At 33.9% G+C, this 21,249-nt stretch overlaps 1 protein-coding gene and 1 long non-coding RNA gene across 5 annotated transcripts in view; both read left to right on the forward strand.

Annotated features, from left to right (window-relative positions):
• The window catches only part of LOC116419618, a 31,704-nt gene extending 17,336 nt beyond the window's left edge, over nt 1-14,368 (forward strand). Inside the window, exon 2 of the long non-coding RNA XR_004229874.1 lies at nt 14,119-14,368. This is a non-coding gene — a long non-coding RNA (uncharacterized LOC116419618). The remainder of the gene's footprint in view (nt 1-14,118) is intronic.
• The window catches only part of SMURF1 (SMAD specific E3 ubiquitin protein ligase 1), a 108,479-nt gene that overhangs the window by 40,526 nt on the left and 46,704 nt on the right, over nt 1-21,249 (forward strand). The window lies entirely within an intron of this gene.

Here is a 21,249-nt window from a genome sequence, read left to right on the forward strand (position 1 = left end):
TTTGCCAAGTCTTTAAACAAACTTTCTCCTTAGTGATTGTTTTATGAATTGATACAGATCCTGCTCTTCTTCCATCCTTCAAAAGAAGTTGTTACTGGCTGCCATATCTCTTCTACTTTGAAAGTGTTTAATAACTAAGGCAATTTTAGGCCCTTCTGGTCTTCCTATTTGTGATTTACTTAGATTGAGCTTCTGTATTAAAATTCTATAGCCTACATTGATGTCATTTTCTCCACCCATATCCTCTCTTTCAGTGTTTGTTTAAATAGGTCAGATTGTGTTTTGATTGCTCACCATATTTTTCTTATTTCCATTATAGCTTTTCATTCCTTTTTTCCTATATAAGCAGTTGATTCCGGAATGACTTGTGTTGTGCATGTGCATGTGCGTGTGCATAGGTGTGTGTTTTGGTATCTGGTACTCTTAAAAATGTTAAGCCACCTCTCGATTCTTTTCTCAAAGAAAACCTTCATGCTGGGGGGAATGTGAGGAATTCCCTGTAATCTACAAATCTTGAATTTCTTTATTTCTGATCCCAACCTATATTTTTCAACATTTTTCACAATTCTTCTCTGTTTCTATATTTGTGTTGAAGTCACCAAGTTGCAAAGTATGTGTTAATTTGGAAGGTCTTGTTGAGCTGTTCATAGAATTTCTCTAGACTTTTTCTTTTGCTATAGATGTAGGTTTCATAGTTTTGAGCTGGAAGGCCATCTTGATCATCTTTCTCTATACAATCCTGCTTCTTATGTATTCTAGTAAAATTCTAGCCCTTTTTTATTTTTCTGTTGCTTCTTGTTCTTCAATCACTATGAATCTAGATTCCAACTTCAAGATGAGGTCATGGGATCAGTCTGAAGTCAAATCTTCACTTATAAACTTTTCTTAATTCAATTTTTAAAAAATGTATTGAATACCCTCGAAGTTCAGGACTTTGTAGGAGGTTCCCCTTTCTGAGTGAAATCTTTCTTAACATCCTTCCCAACTGCTAGAGCTCTTTATTCCTGCTAACTACCTTGTATTTATTTATTCTATATATCTTTATTATACTTTTGTTTATATGTATATATTTGTGCTGTCCTATTCATTTCCTCTCCCCTTATAAACTACTGAAAAAGTCAGAGGACTTTGTTATTTTTAATAGCTTCAGCATCTAGCACTGCTATGTACTGTTATAAGTAGATACTTAGTTAATGTGATTTGATTGATTGATATAAAGAAGCTATCTTCCTCTACCTTCATAGTTTCATTTTTTATCTATAAGCTTGAATATCACTATATTTTACAAATAACTTTTGATTAGTACAGTAAAATTAATCTGCATAGGAGTGAGGGAGGGCAGAGTTCCTTCACTTTTATTTTTTGCTTCTGAATAAGAGAATTTAGTTTTCTGCTTAGATGTTTATGATTTTTCATTTTTGATGAGTAAAATAATTTTATTTACTAAACATTGTAATAATAATAGCCAGCATTTTTATAGTAATTTAAGATTTACAAAACATTTTACAAGTATTACTATCTCATTTTATCCTCACAAAATCCCTGTAAGGAAGGTGCTATTATTATCCTCATTTTACATATGAGGAAACTGAGGCAGACAGAAGTTAAATAACAACCCTTCCAAACTTCAGGCTCAACCTATTATTCATTGTACCACTTAGAGAAATTTGTTTCATTTGTATAGTTCAGACATACTTTGTATTGAATTTTTGATGAAACTCAAAACTTAACCTTTGTGCCTAGACTCTGTTATTTTTAAAACATGAATTCTAAACTATAAAGTACCTTGGTACATTTACTAAATCAATATTTAGTTATTATATTTTAGCTGATCTAATTTTAATCAGTTCATAATTAAGGAATTAAGAGTACATTTGAGTTTTAAGTTAAAAATCATTTCTAAAAGACTGATAAAACTAAGGAAAAATAAATCATAAACGCAACTTGGCTTTGACATAAGATGTTGTTTGCATAAACATTTCAGGAATGATACCACAAAAATTGTTTAGAATTTGGATTAAATTTTTGTAGGGCTCTGATTATTTGGCAGCAATTTAATGTTATTGTTGATTAGTTGCCTTGTTATATTTTAATGAATGCTTCAGATAGATTTTAGAAGACCCTTATAGTATTAACAAAACATAGAAAATCTATTTGCATATAATGCATAGCTTTTCTTTCCCTTTACTCTTGCTTTTCTGCCATTGAGTCTGGAAAATGGAATATCAAAGCCATAGGTACCTTTATTTCAAATGAAGAAAAATAATAAAAGGAAACTGATAGTTTAAACAAAATGTCAGAGTGAAGACATTAACCAACTTCACTGCTAACTAACCTGTTTTCCACAATGTTGCTTAAATTTAAGCAGCTTCTGACAACAGATTTTTGAAGTGGTCATAGAATGGGGGAACAATAAGTAATTTTTATATTTCTTTTGGTTGCATCTTATTTTTTCACTTTTTAATAGATGCAGCTTTTTCACTAGAATCCCTTCCACTTTGTTTTGCTATTATTCATCTTGTCTATTCAAGCTTGTTGGGGGAATATAAAGTTTAAAGTTCTTCTTGTAATTTATATTAAATGACTGCTTTATATGTTAAAATCTAAAGCATTTTATTTGAGTAAATTAGTTGTTGGAAGGGCTGAGAAAAGATTACTTAGGTGCAGTAATAGACACTCTTGGTGGAAATATAAATTGATTCAGTCATTTTGGAGAGCAATTTGGAATTATGCTAAGAAAGTGATTAAAAAGTCCATTCACTTTTGAACTAGATATCCCACTTCGAGGCATATATTACCAGTAAGTCAGAGACAGAAAGCTTCCATTGATATGAGAATAACAAAAAATTAATAGAAGCACTTTTTTTTCCCCTGAAGAATTGGCTGATTGATTGCAGATCATAAGACCAAAATTAGAAAGGTCCTGAGAGTCTAAGCCAGCCCCTTCTTTTATTTTATTCATTCATTTGCTCAATTATATGTTTTTGCAAGATATCTTTCCTTCCTACTCCACTGCCCTCCTCCAAACAGTAAAAACAAAAATTCTGACAAAATCTCAATAGTCTAACAAGACAGATTCCTACATTGGTTATGTCCAAAAATATGTCTTATTCAGGATTTAAAATTTTTTTTTTCAGTTAACAGGCATTTTTTTCTTATTCACTCTCTGAAAAAAATCAAAACTTTTATAACATATGCTTAGTCAAGCAGAACAAATTCTCATATATCCATGTCCAAAAATGTGGATCATTCTGCATATATAGTATGTCTGTCAAGAAATGGATACCATTTATCTTGGTTGATCAGAGCTGTTCATTTTTACAAGATAAGTTCCATTTACATAATATAGAAAAAGAGGATTATAAATGAAACTGCAAATTTCTGTATGTACAGCTTGTTTTTCTTTTTAAGTATATAACAAGTTGATTCTGTAGTTTTCAAATCTGGTCGACTTGTGTGTTACTTTCTGACCTTCCATTCTGTTCTCTGCATTTTAAAGAAAAAAAAAGGGATGCTTCAACAATTCTATTTTTTCCTTTTCCTTTTCTGGTCTCCTATATCAATTGTCTTTTCTTACCTAAATTTCTTGTCCTCTACCCTTCAGTGGAAAAAAAAAGAAAGCCCTTATAACAAGTAGGTATAATCAACCAAGTAAATTGCCACTATATCTGAAAATATGTCTAATTCTGTTATCTTGAGTCCATAATCTCTGTCAGGAGCTGGGTAGCAAACTTCATCATTAGTCATTGATTGTTTGTCTTTCTAGTGATCACAGTTCTTGAATCTGTCAAACCTAGCCATAGACAGGTTAGCAAATTGACTAGCCGAAGGCCACAAAGGTGATAGTGACCGCAGCAAGATTTGAACTCATAACTTAATAACTGGCACTTTCTTTCTGCTACATTGAGTCAGAGGAATATGTATCCAAATTGTGGCACATAAGTATACTGGAATATTATTATTATTTCATAAAAAAGTATTGAAGAATGAAGAATTTGGAAGAGCTTGGGAACAACTATATGAACTCATACAATCTGAAATAAGCTGAACAAAGACAACAACATATACAATAACTACATTGTGAGTGGAATGAACAAAAACAAAATGTGTTGTTATATAATAATTAAACTTGGACCCTGGAGAAAAGTTGAAAAAATGTACTTCCCCTCCCCTCTTTGCCAAAGTATATATAACATATAGTGTGACATTTTGTACATGCTGTTGGACATAGTAAATTTGTTGGTTGGGTTTTTTGATGAACTTTTCTCCTTAAGACTGTGTTACATGACTATTTGGGTAGAAGAAGAATTTCAGAAATTAATATGATGTCAACAGATATCAATAAAAATAAGATTTTTTTTAAAAAAAGATTCAGTTGCTAATGGGTTAATAACTGTGCCAACAAGAGTCTTTCTGCAGACTGGAATGCTCAGAAAAAGAATGATTCCTCTGAGAGGAAAATAGGATACACTTACTCCTGAGAGGAACAGCAGAGCTAGCTTACAAGTATAGCTCAGTTTGACTCAAGATTTTTAGGATTATAGATATAAAGTTGCGAAAGATCTTAGAAGTCATCTAACCTGCTCATTTTATAAATGAGGAAGTGGAGACAGAGAACTTAAATAATATGCTCAGAGGAGGTTGTCTTTTCTGAGCCCTTTCAACAACCACTCTTAATTACTCTAGTCTTAACATAGTCATTTATTAAAGAGTTGTCAAGCAAGTAAGTGTCTGAGGAGGGATTTGAACCAAGGTCTTTTTGATTGATTCCAAATCCCCCAGTCCCTCATTCTATTTACCGGATCAAGCTGCCATCCCATCTAGTCTTCTAGAGGATCAAGTAGCAAGGTGACCAGAGTGTTGGGGAGAGGGTAAGCTCAACTTAGAATAGACTTCTACTAAAAGAGAAGAACTTTGATTTAAGGAGAAGGGACTGGTGTATTTTTATGTGTGTATGGTTAAGTGGTTATCTTACAAAGCTTTGTATTTATAACTCAAGATGATTGGCCTAAAGATGAGATTACTTTTTGAACATTTAGAATTAAGAAGGGAGCCTCCTAAAATCTGCTTATGCCAAAGAGAGAACTAAGATTTAGTTAGCTAGTGCTTTTTAAAACATGGAATTCTTTTCCCCCTTACCTCAACAGTAGTACAGAATATTTCTGAAAGAGATCATTTTAGGAAGACTGATCCAAATGTTTAAAACCTAAGCCTTCAAGATAGGAAAGTGAGAAGAGAAAATAACTCCTTGGCCTTGGTGTGCAAATGAAATTTCTATCTTTATCTACTTGGTGTTCTGTAAATATTTTTAAACTAAATATAAACACAGTAATTTAAAGAGAATGTTTCAGTGTTCGTGTATAGTTCTTTTCTTATTTGTTATAACTAGACAGAATTCAATGGATGTGCTACATGAACTTCCATCAAATCATTTTTGTTTAGAGTTGATTTGGGAGATTCCCCCGCACCCCAGTCTTTGTCCTCAGTGTTTGTCGTTTGCTTTAGAAAAGCTTACTAGTTTTTCTCTCCATTCAGATTTACTGAAAATTCACTTTCTTATAATTTTGGGGTCTGAAATAAGGCTTTTACTTTGAGAAGTATAAAAATAATTTGCTGTTTAAAACTTGTTAGGTGGCTGTAGAATTTGGGGAAGAGGTTTTGTATATTCTTTTAATAATCATCTTTATAATCATGGCACTCTGATAGGAACATTGGAAAAATTATTAGCTAGCATAGTCTCTTCCCTTTAAGAAAAGAATTTGCATATAATAAAAATATTTATATAAAATATTACATGGAAATAAGCACAGGAATTCTTTAATAATATAAAGTTTGTTGAGTTTAAGGAAACAATGGTAGACAGTAATAAAAAGGGATGAGGATTTAGATCTGGATTTGAATCCTCCCTCTACTACCACTTATTTATTGGCTGTGAGCCCTCTGGAAGACCTTTTATTTCTCTCAGCTTAGTTTCCTCTTCTATAAAAGGAGAGGATGGTACTAAATTACTTCTAGGTCTCTAAGTCCTTTAAATCTATAAATGCTGATAACTTGACTTTTTGTATTACAAATTAAATGTCTAAATTGACTACATCCTATTTCTTGTAGGTAATCTGAAAATAGGATTTCTACCTATAGCCTTTTCCAGTAAAGTATCAATTTTGCACTAGTTCTGGGAGGGTAGGGGCAGGTATAAGGAAGGATTGGTATTTTAAGAGATCATTTTATAGAGGAAGTATTGCTGGCCAGCACCTTCTTGAGACTAAAACCATTTTCACCAGAAAAGGATGGATGGAGAGATCTTGCTTATTTCTTATGCCTTTCTTTGCTTGAGTGACCACCTTTTGTCTCTTTCATATAATTTCTTAATGATATTCTTCACTACTGTTCTTTGGAGTTCCTCATTGGTTATATATGTTGCATCCTATTCATATCCACCACACACCTTTGCTGTTGCTTTACTTTAGTCCTTTAGAGACAATAATGTTCTAGGACTCATTGTCAAACTAAATATTTGTATTGAAAAGATGGACCTTTGCTAAGCTTGGGATCAATAAAAATACTTTGTAATTATAAAAAAGCAATTCAGGCTACTCTCTCCTTCCTTTTCAACTCTGGGACATGTTCATTGTCTATCTGTATCATCTGTTATATGCATACGTTTGAACAAACTCTACAGGGTATCCATTCAAATGCTTGTTGAAATCCAGGGTCTAGACATTTTTCATTCATTTGGTTTTTCTGGTGTGGACGAATAGTTCATATTTCTTTGAGCTGTTACAGATTTCTTTCAGAAAATGTCTGCTATAATGTTCAGGTTAGCTTTCTGGGGGACCTCGAGATCAGCCCGAGTCCTTGGTCTTAGTGGAGAAGTGATGAAGGCAAGAGAGCCACCACAAGACTGGTCAAAATGTAATGTCTCATTTCCAGTCCTTCTCAGCCCTTAAATACCCTATTACAATTACATCATTACAGCATACTGATTATGTGTGAACTAGAGAAACATTATACCACCATGCTAAATACTAAGTATATGATACTAGAGAACCATCATCTCATCAATTCCATTGAATTTAACACCTTATTGTTAGTATCCTTGTTTTAAGTATACTTCTCCAAAGTTCTGGGCCTTTACAGTCTGAAGTGTCTTTGGGATTAATGCCGTCTGCAGAATACCTTCTACAAACAGGAGAACCTAAAGTGAAGACCTCCTTGACCTTGATTTTGCTGTATCATCTTCATGGCGACAGATGCTTTTGGGGGAGCAAATTACCTCTCTGTTTTATGTTTCATCTATGCTTATTATCAGAAGGTCATTGGACAGATTTATTTCTGTTGTTACATCTTCTAGGAAATCTTGAATGATCTTGTTATAAATATGAAAGATACCTTATTTATAAAAGAGCCTGCGAGGCAATAGTTAATCAACAAACATTAAGCACAATAACATCTTATATTCTCTACATCTTTCAGTCATTTATGGAATTGTAAAGAGCTAGTATATCATTGACTGTTTTCTGCAGAAGCCTGTTTATACTAATATCTTCACAAGTGCCCTCCATTTGTGTATAGATAAACGTCATAAAGATTTTTTTATAGATAGATAGAAGAGTTAGTTTCTAGGTTGGTAGTAGTTGTTATTTTTCTGGGTCACCTTTTTTTGGAATTAGTAACGTCTGAGATTTTTTTCCCACACCATTGGGATCCACAAGCATCCTATTTTAGTGCTCCTCGTTGTGGAGTCAACATGACTGGATTCTCAGTGTCTTTGTATGTCAGTAGAATGCAAACTCCATCAGGTTTACCATAATGGTAAGTCTTCAAGGAAAACATCCAAACATGAATGAGAAATTAAGGTCTGATACCATCCATAGTAAGTGGTTATTATTTGTTCTTTATTCTCAAAAAGGACCATGATATCTGGGAGGTGATTTGCATAATTAGGGAATTAGATTTAAGTGAGGAAGGCTGTGGAAAGTCACCAGCCTCATTTTCTCCTCCAGAGCCATCTGGGTTCAGTGGCAAGATATAGCTGTATAGCTCAGGATGATTGGAAATGTCTCTGGATGCTGTGGGAGACTTTGGCTTTTTAAAACTAAGTTAGTCTTTAACAAGTCTATGTTCAACTGAGGCAATACCCACATAATCAGTAATGAAGACTAGGTGAGAAAAGAGGCAGAAAAAGGCTTCTTGTACCTATCTAGTCCCAAAAAATATCTATCTGGGAGGAGAAAACCCTTAGGGATTTCTAGCTAAAACAGAAACAGTTGCTATTTACATTTACTCTAAATCATTCAGTGCCCAACTATAATTAATTTATATTGAAACATTGTTGCAGAGTTAAAATCGGGCACTTTACTTTTCCTTGTTTTTCCATTGGATACAGTATATATCTACATAGAAGCATGACATCTGAAAAATCATTGATTTCTCTGTTCCTTAGGACATGCAAAAGGATCTTTCATAAATGATAAAATGTATTCAGTCGTGTGTGTGTGTGTGTGTGTGTGTGTGTGTGTCTGTCTGTCTGTCTACACACGGACACACCCCCTTTCCTCCAAGGGTAGCTCAATATTCACAGACTAAATAACTCCCTGGGGAGTCTAGGTTCTTCATGTAGTTAAAATAGGAACAGAGTCTGTCTTTGGCTCTGTTCTAATAGTTAGAAGAAGCTGTAAGTTTTGGTGTAACTATAAGTAATACATTTACACCACTAAATCACCAACTAGTAATTCCTACGTTGACAAGTATACTTTTAAATTAATAATACTTAGAAGAAACTCTTAAATTTCTCTAGAAACTTCATCTTTGTAGAAAATGCAAACTACTGATCTTGTATATTGTAAATCTATATTGTATATTTGTTGTTGTTAAGTCATTTCAGTCATGTCTGATTCTTTATGACCCCATTTGGGATTATCTTAGCAGAGATGTTAGAGTGGTTTACCATTTTCTTTTGCTTATTTTACAGATGAGAAAACTAAGGCAAAGAGGGTGAAATGACTTGTCCGAGATCATACAGCTAGAATTGAATTTAAGATGATGACGAGTTTTCCTAACTCCGGGCCAGGAAGCTTTATCCAACTACACCTCTAACATGTCATATTATATATATATATATATATATATATTATCTGTATGCATATACATATATATGTGTATGTATGTGTGTGTATATATATATATATAAATATATACACATATATATGTGAATACTATAAGATAAATGGCTGTAGTAGTGAATATAGTATTATAAATACTTGGCTTATATGCATAAAAATGCCTTTTGATGTAGCAATTAAAACATAACATGAACAACATAAGACATCAGTAATACATTGAAATACTTTGAGATAATAGTTTATACCAATTATCTAAATGTACTGATTTTAGGGAAAAGAAAGTATCATTAATTAGTAGTAAATATTTTGTTTTCAGCAATTATAATTCTAGTTACTCTTTTTTTCCCATTACTAGTTTTGTTGTCTCATGAAAGTTTTCCTTTAATAATTTTTATGAAGTATTTAGTCTGATTGTGGTGCTTTTCTTAAGCATAAAACAAAGAATATCCTAACTAAAACTTGAAAACTGCTAACCGTAGTAGAAAGGAACTTTGCCATTTTTAAGAACAATAGGTACAAATTTCAGTCTTCATGACAGTGGAATCAGCATCATTTAGGTTTCCATTTGTAAACATTCTTGCTTTGCCATGTCATTGGCAGTATAGATCTTTACTATTAAAAGGAGACTACTGGTTGGGAACTTGATGTATATTTAGAGATGGAGAAAAATATCGTGGAAGGTTCAGTAATTACCAGCCTGCTTGCAAACTATACTTTTTTGTCCATAATTCTGAAATTTCTCACCTTTTTAGTTGCAAATTTTTCTCATCTTTCATTTTTGTAGATTTTAATTTTTCATGGTTTATCTGATGCTTTTATTAATATGAAGATTTATCACGCTGCACAAGAGAAATCAGATCAAAAGGGGAAAAAATGAGAAAGGAAACAAAAAGCAAATAAACAACAACAAAAAAGGTGAAAATACAAAATTGTGGTCCATATTCAGTCACCACAGTACTCTTTGTGGATGCAGATGGGTCTCTCTATAACAGATGTATTGGAATTGGCCTGAATCACCTCATTGTTGAAAAGACACATGTCCATCAGAGTTGATCATCACATAATCTTGTTGCTATGTACAATGATCTCCTGGTTTTCTAAGTTCACTTCACTCAGCATCAGTTCATATAAGTCTCTCCAAGCCTCTTTTGAAATCATCAGTCTGCTGGTCGTTTCTTAGAGAACAATAATATTCCATAATATTCATACACCACAATTTATTCAGCCATTCTCCAACTGATGGGCATCCACTCAGTTTCCAGTTTCTGGCCACTACAAACAGGGCCGCCACAAACATTTTTGCACATACAGGTCCCTTTCCCTTCTTTAGTATCTCTTTGGGATATAATCTCAATAGTAACACTGCTAGATCAAAGGGTATGCAGTTTGATAACTTTTTGAACATAATTTCAAACTGCTGTCCAGAATAGTTGGATCCATTCACAGTTCCACCAACAATGCATCGGTGTCTCAGTTTTCCCACATCCCCCTCCAACATTTGTCATTATCTTTTCCTACCATCCTAGCCATTCTGAGAGGTGTGTAGTGTGGTATCTCAAAGTTGTCTTAATTTGCATTTCTTTAATCAATAGTGATTTAGAGTACCTTCTCATATGACTACAAATACTGATCACTTCTTCATCTGAAAATTGTCTGGTCATATCTTTTGACTCTTTATTAGTCCAATTTCTTTATTTTACAGATGAGGGAACTGAGACCAGGTGAGTTGCCAATGTTGTAAATGATAGAGCAAGACTTGAACTCATATGCAAAATTCAGTGCCCTTTCCATTGTCTAAGACTCGAAGGAAGTCTGGAGGAAGAGATAAGGGAGAACATTCCTGGCTTGGAAGGTGGCCATTGAAAATACTTTAGAATTGAAAATTTAAGTGTCCTATTCCGGAAACAGTGAGGCTACCATCATTGGATTAAAGAGTATGAGGTGGGGTTTAGGGTACAAGAAAACTGGAGTGAGGGAGAATATGGGCTTTGGGAGACCAGAGAGAAGATTTAAGTTTGATCCTGTAGGTAACAGGGAGCCAGTGGAGTTTATTGAGAAGGGGAGTGAGAGTGGCATGGTAAAAGCTGCTCTTGAGAAGCATTTCTGACCACTGAGGGGAGGATTGATCAGAGTGGGGAAAGACTTGTGGCAGGAAAACCACACCACCAGTCTGTGGCAATGGTCTAGGTATAAGGTGATGAGGGAAAACCTACCTCAGGGCAGCTGAAGTGTCAGAGGAAAGAGAGATGTACAAGTGATGTAAAACCAAAAACCCTGGCATCATGTTTAAGTATAGGATGAAAGAGAAGTCAGGGAATACAGCTGTATGACTAGGAAAAGGGTTATGCACTGGACCAATGGCCTCAAACTTGAATAGAAATGGATCACTGTAGCTGCAGACTGACTTGGAAAACTACAAATTAACATTATCTATGTTATATTATGTTTTTATTTATTTTTATAAGAGTTTGACACCTCTGCCCTGGACATTTATAGGGAAGTTTGGAAGGACAGAGTATTTGGTGGGGGTGGGGTGGGGGGAAGGATAGAGAGATAATGAGTTCAGTTTTAAACATGTTGAATTTTGGATGTATATGGACATTCAGTTTGAGATATCCAGCAGACAGGTGGCGATCCAAGACAAGGTCCTCTAGAAAATAGGTCTGGATGTGTGGATTTAAACATCTTCAGCATAGAGATGATCATTGAATTCATGGGAACTGATGAGATTACCAAGTAAAACATTATAGAGGAAGAAAAGAAAATGTGGGGATATATTTCTAGTAATTACTTCATTTGATGATTCTGATCTTTTTTGGTGATTCAAACCTCCTTTTCAACAGAGTATTGTGTCTTTATTTGTATTGTTATATATGTATTAATTAATATGTAATAGTTTATGTTGTGATTTAAGTCCCCATTATATTGTAAATTTCCCAAAGAACAAGACTGTTAGGAATTTTTTGTCTCTCTGATTGGTCCTATACCAAAATTAAATACTTGATGTTTGTGGGATAAATAAGCCTCACTGGAATGTCATTCAGTAAACCTCTGTTAACTGTTAAAGTGCCAAGCCATGGGAATACAAAAAGAAGACAGTCCCTGTCCTCAAGAAATTCATGGTCTAATGTTAGAGAAAAGTAAATCTTGTACAAACAAGCAATATATACAGGACAAATAAGAAATAATATAAGTCATTGAAATTAATAAGGATTGAGAAAGGATCCTATAAAAGATGGGACTTGTTTGTTTTAGTTGAAATTTGAAGCCAGTGAAGCTGGGAGATAGATATCAAAAGGAAGAACATTTCAGGTACTGGGAAAAGCCAGAAAAAATGCTTAGAGCTGTACCTTGTTCTTGAAATAGCCTGGAGGCCAGGGTGACTGGATGGACGATTATGTGGCCAGGTTGTGAGGGTTGGGCTAGCAGGACTCGTAGTTTGGGGAGTAAAAAGTAATAGAAATGAAGGATGACTGGGCCAACTCCCAAAATGGTATTCCCATTGGTGAGGCCACAGGAACTTATTAATCAGAAAATGGGACAGGCATGCAAAGGATATTCAGGTTTAGAAGGCAAATGAGGCATGGTGTCAAAATCATGATTTTTTTTGAGTAAGAAAATGACATGATGAAAGCTAAAAAGTAATAGAAACCCAACAGTAATGTATAGAATAGATTGAAATAAGGGACAAACCAGAAGCTGGGAAATCAGGTTTGAAGCAATTTCAAATACTTTTGAGTTTTTTGTAAAATTACATGTATTCAGGAGTATTTGTTAAATTATCTTAGACATTCCTTGTTTTTGTATCTGAGATACATTAATCAGTGCTCTCTGCAATAATTTACGAAAATACACAGTTAACTTTGTTTTGTTCTTTGAAGTTTTTTCCTTTTGATAGTTTTATGTAACTTCTATCTTCATTATGCCAGGCTTAATTTTATTTTAGGCTAATTTAACTGGTGGTGGAGTTTTCAAGTAGTTTATGTGGTTTGATTTACAATAATGTCTTTTTGAAATTGCCTCAGAAAAATAGAACCTCTTTCCTACAGAGACAATGTTTGTACTTTGTTTCATTCCTTAATGCTGACTGACTCTTTTTGTTCCATAGGTCTAAAAAGAAAAAATGCAAAATACTGTGAAATGCTAATTACTTAGTCATCTTCAATAGGATTCTTTCTGATATTTTGTACTTGGAGACTTTGGGAAATAGTAGTGATATAGTTGGAAAAAGAATATTTAATGAGATAGTTGGAAAAAGAATATTTAATCACCTCCAGATCCAGAATATTCTTTCAGTGGTACAAACTTAAAGTGTTCTCAAGAATTTTTTGTAAAATCTGACTTTAAATTTTTGTTCATGAAATGTTTTCTTTGCTTTTTTGATATTGATGCTACTATAAAAAATACCAACTATCTAGAGACAAAGTGAGGCAGGATACTATGGACAAAGTGCTGGGCCTAGACTATGGAGAAACTAGTTCACATCTTCAATAGGAGGAATGGGGGGAGAGGGATAGACAAAATGATCTCCAAGGTGACTTTGTCCTAAGCTAGGATTTTTCCAGTTCTAAATCTTTAAAGCTATTGATTATTAAATTGGGTAGGGGGGGAGAGGGGAAAACAGACTATTTGACTTTGACTATGTCCATAATAAAAAAATCTGTCAACTCTCTCCAAATCCTAGGGATTTTAATTGTCTTTTTTTTTTTTTTAATTTTAATTGTCTTTTTCTATCACTTTTTTTTTTTTTTTTTTTTTTTTTGGTATTTTATACTTTTAAAAAGAATGAAATCCTTAAGCAAAACAAAGTTTTATATCAGATAACAAAATAGAGGAAAACTGAACCCTGTCCTAACAGTTTAATTTCCTTCGATTTCTGAATAAAATGAGTGTTTTTTTCCATCTTCTGGATAGTATTAAGAATATTATATTTTTATACACTTAATGCCTTCAGCAACATAGATTTTTTTATGGACTAATTTTTTTTTTTACCTAGAACATAAATAACCCCCAACTTGGAATAATATCATTTTGGAACCATCATGAGTTGCCCAGCGGTGGAAATCCTAAATGGGACATTTACTGGCCAGCTCAGAGGATAGAAAGAAGCAGCAGAATTGATTTCAGTGACTGCACTAAGAAATGAGTTAGGAGTACTTGCTTCAGGCATTAAAATATCCTTCACAAAAGCTATTAAACCATTTGGATGTGATGTGATTTTTTAAAAAAATAAAACAATCTTCTAAGTTCGTTGTTAGCTGCTTTATTTTGTAGACTTTAACACAACAAAACATTGCTTTATCTTTCCTGCCCGATTGTCTTCCCCTCCCCCTTTTGTAGAGTTTAACTCATTAAAATTTTTAGTAAATCCAACTAGTGTAAACATGTATAGATGGGAGGGGATATTTAAATATAAAAACAAGATCAACAAATAGCCAAACAAATTTTATCTAGAAATACCAAGAGTGCATCTTTGTCTTTTAGGGACCAAGACTGCTGAGAAACTGTCTGGGTAGGTATGGATGGGTAGCTGAGATAAATGGAAAATGTAATCCTTATATCTTTTTTAATTTTTTTCTGTTTTCTACCAATAAGTCATGTATTAGCAATAGACACTGTAGAGTTATCTTGGAAGTGTGTGGTTGTATTTTTATTTCAACACTATACAAATTTAGAGACTAATAGCCTTGAAATACTTATGTTTGTATAGATAGCTGATCACTCTGTCCAGTTGTCTTGATGAAGGAGCATAAAAATGAATAGTTGTTTTGATTCATTAAATTGGCTCCTCATCTTGATCTCACTTGCTTAGTAGCCTTAAACTAGTCTTACTTTTTTTCTTTCTGTCCAGTTTTAAACTGTAGAATTTTTTAATAATTTTTAAATCATGCAACCATACAATCATATAACCAAATCCAGCACCTAAGACTTTTATTTTAAGTGCATGATATTTAGTCTGCTTTCCTTCAAAACTCACTCTAATCAGTATTCAATTAGAAAGAATAGCCAGAAATCAGAGATAAGACTTGAAAACTATATGGTATGGACATGCTAGCATAGTCTTATCACACATTTTGGCTAAACTGTACAAACCATACATATGCGTAATATATATAGACCATGTACATAAATTATATAGACCAACCAACCAATTTGGTAATTCTGGAAGCAAACTTAGCTCCCAATGGTTTGGGGAAACTGAAGTCACAAATTGTTTATTAGTTCCCATTGGAAAGTCACCATGAGCTTGTCAGGTAACAAGTCTTAGAAATTGTTTGAGAACACAGTGGCTTTGGAGTTAAGCAGTGCCATATAATGTCACTATGTGGATGAGGGATATATAAGGAGTTATATATAAAAGAAAAATGCAATCCAATTAAAAACACTGTCAGGGGCTGGAATCAAATAATTAAGTAGATACTGATTTTTAAAGAATTTTAATTGCAAAGTGCTCCGAAGTAAAAAGCCCCTTCAAAAAATTTAATTTTTCATACAAAAACATTGGGAAGGAAAATATTCCTGTTGATAAAATTGTATAAAAATGAACTATTGATACCACTGTTCTTTTCTAATTAAAAAAAAATTCTGTTTAATTAAAGATCCATGAACTGTTGATAGAGATTGTCCTGAAGAGATACTTTAAAAGTATTGCATTCTTTATTTTACTCGTGGAGAAACTGGTTTCAGAGAGGGGCAAGGGTGATTGTTGCTTAGAGATGGAATAGCACAGTCATCTACAATCACAGAGAAGTGTATTTTTATGCTTAGCCCTGTATTGATTCATCCATCAAAGGTTAATTTAGCTCCCCAGATAAATAGAATACTAATGGGGCTTTTAAAAGATGTCTTAGTAGTTCTAGAGGCAGATAATATATAGGAGAGGGCATTAGACTTCCTTGGAATCAGAAAGACTTGGATTTAAGGTCTGCCTCTGGCACTTTCTACCTGTGTGACTGGGCAGGTTCCTTTACCTCTTTGTGGTCTAGGCCAGGCATGTCACCCTCAACTAGAAATGAGGCCATTGACCTATGCTGAAAGAGCCCTGAAGGGCACAGAGTGACTTAACTTTGAAATAAAATGTCATGTATTTATATTTATATATTTTCATATATTTCATTAAATATTACCTACTTACATTGGGCCACTTCAGGTGCTTAGGTGTTGGACACCTCTAGTCTTCATGGCGAAAACTATAAGTTCAGAGAAAGTACTGAGCTCTTTGGGAGAAGGAATTTCCTTATGTGGGACTTCCCTGTAGTCCTGATTTCCTATCCTTGAGATTTTCACACATTTCAGCAGAGAGGCCATAAAATTTAGTCATTGAATTTCTCAACTGACACAATACATTGCAAATAAAATGATTGTACTTTGGTAGAAAGAGTTCTACACTTGAAATTCATTTATATCATTTACACTGATGAAATCACATATCCTGACCCTTAAAAAAAATTTAAAGAGGTTAAAGACTCCTCTCTCCAAAGTGGAAATAATTTTGCCTTTTTTTATTGTCAGAAATGTGTTTGGGACATGTAGGTAATATGTGTGAAATCCAAATCCAGTGACTTTTTTTCTCAGTCCTCATTATCCTTATCTTTCAGCAATCTTTGATACTGTTGATCAGTCGTTCCTTCTTGATACTCTCTTCTCTCTAAATCTCTGATTTTTCTCCTAGCTATGTCACTGCTCCTCTGTCTCCTTTGCTGGGAGACAGCAATATATCCAGCCCTGGTACCTTTCCTCTTCTCGCTCCATATTGCTTGGTGGTTTCACAAACTCTCATGGATCTAATTACCATTTCTTTATGACAATTCTCAAATCTTTCTTGCTCCAGTTTCTTCACTAACACCTAATCTCACAACTCCAACTGCTTTCACGTAGATATCTTAAACTAAACATGTCTAAAATTGAACTCATCTTTACCCTTAAACCATTACTCCACCCCACCCCACCCCCAATACCTTTCCTGTCCCTTGTAGAAAACAACACCTTACTTACTCAACCCTGTGGAGGGCAAGTCCTTCAGACTTGCATCCTAGGAGTCATCCTTGAAAAGTTATATTTTCTCTCCTACCTACCCCCCCCCCCCCCCCCAATATTGTCAAGGCCTGTCAATTTCACCTTTGCAACATTTCTCAGATATACTCCCTTCTCTGACTACCTCCACTCTAATGAAGGTCTCATCACTTCCTGCCAATAGCTTGCTTGTAGGTTTGCCCATCTCAAGTCTTTCCTTAAGTCCATTCTCCCTTCAGCCACCAAAATGATTTTTGTTAAGTGCAGATATGACCGTGTTACCTCATCCCCACCATTCTCCCCTCTATACCTCACCTCTACTCATTACTTAGTGGGTCCCTATTTCCTCTAAGAACAAATACAAAATGCTTTGATTGGCATTCAAAGCTCTTCATAAACCTATCTTATCTTTCCAGTCTTCTTAGACCTTACTCCCTTTTTTTTGTTTGTTGTTCAGTCAAGTCTGACTCTTTGTGACCCTGTGGACAATACTGTCCATAGGGTTTTCTTGACGAAAAACTTACTCTCAAGCATTGACACTGGCTTTTTGGGACTTGATCTCTCCACACTGAGCATTTTCACTGACTGTCCCTCATGCCTGGAATACTCTCCCTTCCTAACTCTGCTTATTGACTGGCTTCCTTTGAATACATCTTTCACTGAAAGCTTTTCCAACCCTTTCTAGTCTATTATATCCTATTTTTTTCCTGTATATAACTTAAATATATTTATGTGCCTATTGTTTCCTCCATTAGATTAAAAACATTGGGGCAGCTAATTGGTACAGTGGATAGAGCACCAGCCTTAAGTCAGGAGGACCTGAGTTCAAATCTGTTCCCAGACACTTAAACTTACTGGCTGTGTAACCCTGGACAAGTCACTCAATTGCCAATTGCCTCAGCCCCCCCCCCCCCCAAAAAAAAAAAATGATCACAAACTTATTGAAGATAGGGACTCTCTTTGCTTCTTTCTGTATACTTAGGGCTTTCTTAGCACAGTGCCTAGAAAAAAAAAGTAGATACTTAAATGTTTATTGATTGGTATTTAAATTTTTTTTTTTTGCTTCATATAATTTAGTAAGCAAATAATAAAATGGAACTTTGGGCATAGTTTAGGTCTTCTGATTTCAGATTACCTCGTAGAATGTGTCTGTGTGTATGTTTCTATTTGCAGTTTTTTTTAATGTTACTAGAAAGTATTCTGCTCACTGATATAATCAAAAAATTGATCTTCAACTTTGCCTCTTCTAAATTGTCAGATGGATAACTACTACAGCAAGTTAGAATCCAGTATAATGTGACCATTAACAAACTTAAAAATAAAACCTTCATTCTGAGTTGGCAAATTAGGGGAAATTTTTGTTCCGGGACAAAACAAAGGGAGTTACTGGACATGGATTAAGTACTTTCTGATAAAGAATTATCTTCATTTTTATAATTAATGGAAATTTTGTTTAAGCATTTTAAATTATTGGGGAGGACAGATGATTCAGATTGAATTTTATTTCGTTGTGCTCTTAAATGTTGTTGTTTTTTACCTTTATAAATTTTCAACAAAATTGCTTGTGGTAGCATATTAAACTAACTAGCCTCTAGTAGGTAATGATTCTACGCTTCTGGGAACTTATAAAACAGAAATAGTAATACCAGTCACACCTACTTTGCAGAATTGTTGATTTATGTAAGATTTATATATATATATATCTTTGCAAACTTTAGGCTGCTATACAAATTATCACTTCTGATAATGGTAGAAATGCAGGAAAAAGATACTCTGTTCTCAAGGAACTTGCAAAATTACTATCCATAAACAATTTGAAAACAAGTAAACTGTTATCTCTTGTAAATGCAGTACTTAAGAAAAAGAGAAAAGGATGACTATAGATTAATCAGAAAGCTTACATAAGTTCTCTTTGAAAGATAAGCTTTTAGATAAGTGTGGGAGGGAGAACATTTCAGATCATGGGGTTTTGACTTAGATTCAAACTTAACATTGGTGGAGGGGCCCTATAGGTATAGGCTGTCTTGCAGGTCCCTAATTTTATAGATAAGGAAACTCAAGGGAGAGGAGGGGTTTTAAGTAGTTTGTCTGAGATCCTTCAGCAAGTGACAAAGGCAAGGGCTGAATTCTTATCTCTAAAGCCAATGTATTTTCCATTGAGCCATACTGCTTCTGGGACTAGTATGAGCAAGATGTGAAGAAAAAGTAAACCTGGGATGTATGGGATCAGTGAGTGGACTGGAGTGGGGAGCCACCTGTTCAGGAGTGTGGAAAAACTGGATATAGCATAAGGCCAAATCAGAGAGGACATTGTAAGTCAAATGGATGTTTGAATTTAAAGCTGTGACCATTATAGGAAGCCATAGATAGGATAATGACATGCAAAAAAGCAGTAGTTGAGGGAGATTTAACCTTGCAACATTGTGCAAAATTGATATAAGGAAAAGGGAAGCCAAAGATCAATATTAGGAATATTTCCTGGGATGAAAGTATTCTGAAAATATATCAGGTGGCCATGCATATAGGACTATAAGTGACATTTTTGTAGCCCCTGGGTCTCCATTGAGGGAGCAGCTGATAAAGGTCTATTTTACTACTTGAATGTGCCTTTTACATATAAATCATTTTCCATAGACCTTACATATCAGCAAGCATGATCTTATTCAATCTTATATCTCTGCCATTAGAAAATTGTGGGAATGTGATTAGGAATCTATGGAGCTATAGCAGTAAAGAGATTCACACAATTTCACATAGCAAATGCAGAGTTGGACTGATGCAGATTAAGTAAGTGTTCTTTCTTGTAGTTTTCAGTCTTATGTCAATAACTGCTCTCTATTTGTGTGAATCATTGGAGAGTTTTTAGTTTTTAGATCTGCATATGGATGGACTTGATGCCACTTAATTTACTTTGCTAATGACGCTGCCATATAGCAATTTGTTTTGGTTTTGTCATCTTACCTACCAGAATGGGTGAAGATAATTTTTATTTCAGTATTTTAAAAAGGTTTTTAAAATAGGCGGCTATATATCATAAACTAAACTGGATTCAAATATGACCCTAATTAATCTTAATATATAAGCAGATCCTAAGAGTCCAATCATATAACACAAGGGTGGCCTCTCTTTTATGATGTAATCAGATTCCACTATAATGAGCCTTAAGTTGAGTGGTAAATGTGAAAGATGGCTACATTCTAAATTTGAGCAAACAATTCATTTGAAACCTATGTTCAGAATTAACTTAGAATTATAGATTTTTAAGTCATCCTGTATTGCTATTGTCCCTGGTTTTCTTTTACAAATGGAGAAAATGAGGCCCAGAAAGTTCAAGAAACCTGTCCCCTAAGCAGGAGCAGAACTAAAAAGCTCCAACTCCCTTCTGTTCATTTCTATTCCATTATGCTGTTTTGTTCTCTTCACAGTATGGAAGTGAATTTCTAAAATCTAAAAATTACTCCCCCAGAAATATAGAACTTAAAGTTATCATTTCTTTCAGGAGAATTTATACTTTAATAATATACATATATTTAATTTTATAAAAAACTTTTTATCATTTTTGCAAAAGCATTACCAACCTATCCTAAATTTAATGGCATCATGTCCATTTTAGGCTATCTGACAACAGTGAATATGTTAATGCCTCAGATTATAGTTTTATTTTTTTATTAAAATAAAAGTAACTTATAGCATGACTTCTTTTTTTAAAAGGCTGGCTTCTTATTTTTTGTTTTTTAGGTTGTAGATTTGAGGGTTCCATGCTAACTTTACATAAACACAATATCTAATTATAGTTTTGGAAAAAATATAAATTTTCTAACTTGAAGCTTCATAATAGAATGTTGGTAACAAAACTTGAAATTCCAAAAGATCTAAATGGTGATTAAATTTTTGGTATATGTATTCAGTAAATTTTGCCTTTATTTAATATTTTATATTAATTAGAGTATTGTTCTCTTTTTGGTCTCAGGACTCCTTTGCACTCTTAAAAATTGAGAGCCTATTCCTCCCCCAAGAGCTTTTGTATATATATGTTATAACTATTGATGTTTACCATATTAGAAATTTAAAAATCTTAGTATTATTCTAAAAATAGTTTTAACCTCACAAACCT

The sequence above is a fragment of the Sarcophilus harrisii genome, chromosome 1 (genome assembly GCF_902635505.1).
Source record: "Sarcophilus harrisii chromosome 1, mSarHar1.11, whole genome shotgun sequence".
NCBI classification, from domain to species: domain Eukaryota; kingdom Metazoa; phylum Chordata; class Mammalia; order Dasyuromorphia; family Dasyuridae; genus Sarcophilus; species Sarcophilus harrisii.